We start from the raw sequence: 7,305 nt of genomic DNA, 5'->3' as shown, positions 1-7,305 counted from the left end.
TTGGCCATATCACGATACACGATATATATCGCAATATTTTGACATTTCCTCTAAAGCACTTAAAAATGCTTGATTTAACCCTTTGATGCATACATACAGTCACGCCAATATGATGATTATAATAAGTCCCTGCAACATATGTTTGCATTATTAAACCATGAAGATGCTTTAATGTACTGTACTGTAATAAAAATGTACTAATAGTAGTCTACTGACACACTAATACAAAATAGAAAAATAAGTGGATAAAAAAAAAGAACTTACTAATGTGTATGGGAACTGACAAAAAAGGTAATGGTAAAGGTAACGCTTAAAATGTATTATTGCAGCGGCAAAAAGGCGCAGTGAAAATTGTTGGGTGCGCGTAAATTATGTGCTGGTGCACTTAAATTAAAATGTTAGGCACACTGGTGCAACCAATGTAAAAAGTTAGTCTGGAGCCCTGCCCCTGCTACACACACTCTGCAACACACACCTCCTGCTGCACACACCCTGCTGCACACTAGGGCTGACCTTCGAAGCTTTCTTTTGCCTTCGAAGCTTCAGGGCCGAGATTGATTGATTAATTCGAAGCTTTGAGATAAAAAAATATATGTATATATATATTTTTTTTAACACTTTGATCGCCATGCTTAAATTCATAATTTACCATCCTCCACCAGCCCTATTTAATATGGAGAAGTTCCCCTTCTTTGCAGAGCTATAACTTTTTAAATTGTATTGCTAAATTGACATTACTATGGTCCATTCAACGTCCTATATCTATTGTTCAGGGTGTAGCAACGTTATACTTTTTCATTCACATATTCATACTAAAATACGGTCTAAAGTATAAGTATGTTTTTATCGTTTTCTGCAGCTTTCTCCAGAACATGATTTATAGCCCCAAATGCATTATATTGACGATATAGTCAAGTTAGACCGCGCTCACAAGTTCTCACACTGGGTGCTGTAATCCCATAAAGTTAAAGTTTAATGGCAGCCTGAATAAATAGCAGACATGTTTCGGACAATGTGCTAATGAAAATGTGCTGATAAGTGATGATGTTGATGTTGATGCTAGGCCTGAGACAGAGCCAGACACCTCTAAAAGAAAAGTATTTAAACCCTGTAGCCTGTTTACTCCCCATCTCAACCCTTCCTCAGTTGAAACTTTCTGCAGATTGGTACAAAATTATGTCCTTAAGTTATGTGAGAGTGAGACCAGTCACAAAGCCCATCTTTATCCAAATTTACTTGAATCAGAGTCTGCAGCACTTAAGGAACTCATGAAGAAAGATGATTTAATTTTTAGAAAAGCTGACAAGGGTTCTGGTATCGTGCTCCAAAATAAGAGCTTGTATGTATCCGAGATAAACAGACAATTGAATGAGATTGAGGTATATACCCTTTTAAATTCAGACCCTGTGTTTAGATTTTCTACGGAAATCAAAACGGTCCTTAAAAGCCTGAGATTGTCAGAGGCAATTACAGAAAATTAATTTAAGTTTATGTTTGTAGAGTACCCGGTTAGGTTACCCCTATTATTTACACTTTACCTAAAATCCATAAGGATCTGATTAACCCTCCTGGTAGACCTATTGTTTCCGGTATTGGCTCTGCCACAGAAAAAATCTCTCAGTTCATTGATGCGCATATTAAGGATTTGGCCTCTTCTCGGCGTGGTTACTTAAAAGATACTACTACTTTTTGAACAGGCTTTCGACCTGCAACATTAGTCCTACAGACTTACTAGTTACCATAGATGTAGTCAGTCTTTACCCCAGCATTCCACATGCTGATGCGCTTGACGCTCTGAGTTTTTATTTAAACTTGAGGGAAGTATTACTCCCCCCTACAGAAGCGCTAGTTAGTTTAACCGACCTAGTTCTAAGTAACTAGAAATTATTTTAGATTCCAAGATAAATACTATTTGCAAAACAGAGGCCTCAGCATGGGCTCTCCAGCCGCTGTGAACCTAGCCAAATATGAAGTAGATCATATCTTTAATAATAACCCGTTTGAGAAATGTGTCAAATCTTATATGCGCTATATTGACGATCTGTTTTTTATTTGGTCTGGTTCATCATCTGAGCTTTTTTCCTTCCTTGAGTACCTGAACACCTGTAGAAGAACGATAGTTTACATTGAAATTTTATATGCATACCGTAATTCCTCTAATAGTAACCGGGTCTCAAATACAAGCCGGGTCTCTATTAATGGCCGGGTGCGCTCTTGAGCTAAGCAATTATAAGCCGGCCTCCTAATACAAGCCGGGTTACTAATATACTGAGCTGCATACTGAGCTAGTTACTTGATTTCACTTTGAAAACGTTGAAATGACCAGTGACACCTGTAATTGCACTGTTTACTATTTCATACAGTACTTGGTTTCAATAAATGAACCCAGTACATTTTACTGGGTTCAAACTAGAGTTGTTCCGATACCGATACCAGTATCGGAAATGCCGCCGATACTGCCTAAAATGCTGGTATCGGTATCGGCAAGTACACGTGAATTGTAGCCTCCGATCCCATGATGTAATTTATCTCCTGCCGAGTCCTGCGGAGAGTGAGGATTATAAAATGAACATGTTTTAAAGTGTGATGCTGTGTCATTTTAACAGCAGATACACTTTCTTAAATTCCATTGTCCCCGACAGTGCTGGTGTGACGGGGAGCTCGGACGGGATGTGTTTTGCTGGTGTTATGATAGCATTAGCTGGAAAGATAGCTAGTTGGAACAACATCCACTTTAACGTTACATCAAATCAGATGATCGCCTGTCCTTTCTCCAGGACCTAACACTGTCTGTGACCGGCTATCAACAATAATGCACCCACGGTGAATTGTATAAGTAGCTACTGACTAGCGTTAGCTGACTATTACTAACGTTATCAAATGTCAATGCGGGAAGACGAGCTAGGTCAGTTAGCTTAGCTTGATAACGTTACCGTGTCTAAAGTTGGTGCTATTCACATAATCCAGCAATAATGGCTGCAGACCTGCAAGCAAAGTACAGCAAGTGCCAAAGGATAAGAGTCTGAGGCGGAGTTTCAAAAGAGAATGTTGAATATTTATTTTGCATCAAAAATCACAACATGAACGTTCTATCTCCCACTAGCTTACAGACTGAATAGGGTATATCTGCAGAGCCACTGAGTAGCGAGTGCAACACCGTTTAATGTCCGTGTGGATCATTGGAGTAGGGTATATCTGCAGTGCTGCAGCCCATACTAATTGATTAATAATACTAATACAAATCTATACAATCACCTGTTGTTGAATAAATACCATTACTTTCTAGTTATGACTAAAAAAACAGTATAACAGTATCTGTATAAAAAAAAAAAAAAAAAAAAATATATATATAATTTATATAATAATTTTTTTATTTTTATTTTTTTTATGTATGCACTGGTATCGGATAAATATCGGTATCGGCCGATACCCAAAGCTTAGGTATCGGAATCGGATCGGAAAGGGAAAAATGGTATCGGAACATCTCTAGTTCAAACTGACACAAAATGTTGATTTATTCATTATGATCCGTTTGAAAATTTGAAATATAGGCCTCCCTCTTATACAGGCCTCCTCCTAATACAAGCCTGGTACCCGCTACAGTTGAAACAAATACAAGCCGGGGTTACTATTAGAGGAATTACGGTAATTTACCCTTCCTCGATGTTCTGATCAAGAAAGCCCCTGATGGCATCTCATTACATACAGAGGTTTTTAAAAAGGAGAAAGACTGTAACTCGTTCTTGCATTATTCCAGTTATCACACCCCAGCCTTGAAGAACAGTCTTCCTTATAGCCAAATACTTCGTTATAAGAGAATATGTGATACTGACGATACATATCGATAGGGCCACGTTGTTCACCCCCAAAAAGAAAGAAGATAAAACAGACAAAGTATCTTTTGTGTCTACTTACAGCCCTATCACGAGAGACACACAGAGTATTGTCAATAAACATTGGCATATTCTGCAGTCCGACCCTCTTATAGGGACAGCGTTTCAGCATTCACCTTTTTATAGGAGACAAGCGAATTTATCTAATCTCCTAGTCAAAACTGATTTGCCCTTAAAGAAACCTTCTCATTTTATGTCCAATATCCCAGATGGGAATTTTCCCTGCCAATCCTGTGTACAGTGCCAGGGCATGATTAAAGATAAAATTTTCGCACATCCTAAAACGGGGAAAAATATACCAGTCAAAGGACGGATTACGTGTAATTCGTCCAATCTGGTGTATTTGCTCAAATTAGGGATGCCCCGATCACGTTTTTTGCCACCGATACCGATCACCGATCGTCGTGAGCCATATCGGCCGATACCGATCCGATACAGATCGTTTTTTGATTAAAAGAAATTAAATTTTATTTTATATAATTCTTTTTGATTTTTTTTAATAAAATATATATATTATATAATTAGACTTGTACTTGTATTATCTGCGAGACATCGCCACCACGCAACAAGCTCCACTGTCTGTGTGTACTCTAGTAGCCTCCAGCTACGGCCAGGATTCTCCGGAGCTGCAGCTGGACCTATACTCGAGTAGCCTCGAGCTACGGCCAGGATTCTCCGGAGCTGCACCTGGACCCTATTGGTATAACGTTTCTTAACTGTGCTCAGCAAGCCCTCAGCTCGAATACGCATCGAATCAGTTAGGGGTGCACCGATATATCGGTCGGGTATCGGTATCGGCCGATAAGTGCCTTGTTGACTGCTATCGGCCTATCGGCCGATAAGCTCAAATGTGCCGATAGCAGTCGCCGATAACTAACCATCCATTTGTGTAGCGTCAAAAGGCAAAAAAAAAAAAAGTTCACTCGCGACCCACCTGCACAACGCCCGCCGTCCCCCCCACACACACACAAGCTACTGCATCAAAGTCACTATTTATGATTAACAAGGCATTCGTTTTGTGGCATTAACGTTATATAGTTAGTGTTACACGGACAATAACATCAGCATATTATTATTACCCATAGCAGCAAGGCATTACTCCGAGTCCGTTCATAGCCGGGAGGCAGAAGACTAACGTTACTGGTGAAAATGTGATTTACGTTGGAATACTCCTTTGCCAACTTGCTGTACTTTGCTTGCAGGTCTGCAGCCATTATTACTGGATTAAGAATAGCCCCAACTTTAGCCAACGTAACGTTATGGCTAAACCTTTAACATTAGTTAACCCTAGCTTTCGGTTAGCTGTTCAATGCATAGTAATAACACAACCAAGCGAATCCATCAGAGCTCCCCATCAACACCGCTCTGTCGGGAGGATGGCATTTAAGAAAGTATCTGCTGTTAAAATGACACAAACATTCGTTTTGTGGCATTAACGTTATTATAGTTAGTTACACGTTCAATTACATCAGCATAGTATTTACCCGAAGATAGCAAGCAAGCCGTGCATAGCTCGGTTACATTCCGTTGCTCATTCCGTACACAACTACACATTCTGCAATCTGTTAATAAAGTTTTCAACCAGACAAATGTATAGAAAGGCTTTGTTTTATTATAACATTTGTTGCAGTAAAATCATTGTGTCTCGTTTGGCCATCCTGTGGAGCGCGCTGGTCGGCGGGCACTGCCGGGCAGCTAACGTATTAGCTTGTTGTGGTTCTGAGTTTGACTCGCATTCTCGCAAGCAGATCATCAATGGCGGCATGCCCCGAAGTAGAAAAATGAATAAACGCTTGGTGGTAAGCAGGAGGTGGGTGCTAGCGGTGTGGCGTAATTGGCCGAATCGACTGTCAATCAAAATGGTTCCATTGCATTGGTTGAAAGCTCTGGTTGAGAGAATAGTATCCCGCTGCAGGCCGCCAGAATGGTTCCATTGCATTGGTTGAAAGCTCTGGTTGAGAAAATAGTATCCCTCTGCAGGCCGCCAGACGATACTGGGAGAGGGATCAGTGATACCATAAACATATTTCTTGATGTTTCCTTTTTCAAGTAAGTAAAGAGGCCTACAAATACAAACACGCATACAAATATACAGTAGTTTCATTAAAAAAAATAAAAAAAAATAAAAAAAAATATTAAAAAAAATATTAAAAAAAATTAAAAATACTTATTTTTTGCCACAATTATCGGTATCGGTATCGGTATCGGCCGATTGTGTTAGTTGAACAATCGGTATCGGTATCGGTGGCCAATTTTCATATCGGTGCACCCCTAGAATCAGTGTTATAAGACATTGATATCAGGAGCTATCTGTAGCTACTGCTAGCCGGATATATAACGTTAATACAACGCCTCAGTGAATTATTTAGTTCAATGGGACATTTCGTTTTGAACAGTGAACTAACTTGCGCTAACGTGAGCTAGCTGAGGTATCATACAAGTCTATACTAGACTTGCTGGAGCGTTTGTTGATGTCAGGAGCTATCGGTAGCTGGCCGGCTAGATACCGTTCGGTTAGACAATGCCTCATCATGTATTAAACTAAAAGTGAATAGTTGACTGGGTCATTTTGTAACGGTAGCTAAGCTAACGTTAGCTCAGGGAGACGCCGTCCTCCCGTGTCCCGTCGCACTAGACTACTAGACCTGTGTTTACATGCGTGCGGGAGGGGCTGGAGGGATGAGCAAACGCCGCACCACCCGGTGTCTAAGACAGAACTTAGCGACAGTGAGTGAGATCGGTTTTGACGAGCGGCGAAAATAAAGCATTATCACCGATCACCGATCGCATATTTATACTGATTATCGGCCGATAACGATCGGTGGCCGATCGATCGGGGCATCCCTAGCTAAAATGTCCTTGTAATTTTTCTTATGTGGGCAAAACAACGAGAGCCTTTAAATCAAGAATAAGTGAACACAAATGTGCTGTGAGAAATTCAGATGTCAAGTCGTCGGTAGCTTGACATTTCTCTAAGTGTAAACATACCGTCAACAATCGCAAATATATGGGACTAGAGTTAGTACTCAGGCCAGCGCGAGGTGGAGACAGACACAAGTTGCTGTTGCAACGTGAATGTTATTATATCCACCTGTTCAATTGCATCAAACCTAGAGGAATGAATGAAGAGAACATTTTAACCTGTTTCCTCTAACATCCTTACACCTACAGTGTTATTTCTGGTTTTATTAAAGTTGTTGTTTGTTGCTAAACTAGAGGCATGTTTCACAAGGATGCCCAATGTATAATTTGAAACTATTAAATTAAATATGTAAAGTGGCTCAATTAGCCCTAGAAATTAATGGGCATGTTATATGTTATCAAGTTTCTGGTAATTTTGTTTTGTTTTGTATTGTTTATAATATAGATTGGTGTTAGATATATCTATATATATGTATAATTTATGATTGGA

The 7,305-nt window shown here is 39.8% G+C and overlaps 1 protein-coding gene across 2 annotated transcripts in view; it reads right to left on the bottom strand.

Moving 5' to 3' along the window:
• LOC311232461 (uncharacterized protein) overlaps nt 1-7,305 on the bottom strand; it is a 66,817-nt gene that overhangs the window by 36,694 nt on the left and 22,818 nt on the right. The gene's annotated exons all lie outside the window — the stretch shown is intronic.

This window comes from Notolepis coatsorum, assembly GCF_963971535.1.
Source record: "Notolepis coatsorum genome assembly, chromosome: 7".
In the NCBI taxonomy this organism is placed as follows: Eukaryota; Metazoa; Chordata; class Actinopteri; order Aulopiformes; family Paralepididae; genus Notolepis; species Notolepis coatsorum.
Note: the sequence above shows the minus strand (reverse complement) of the source record. Positions and strands in the feature narration are given on the sequence as shown.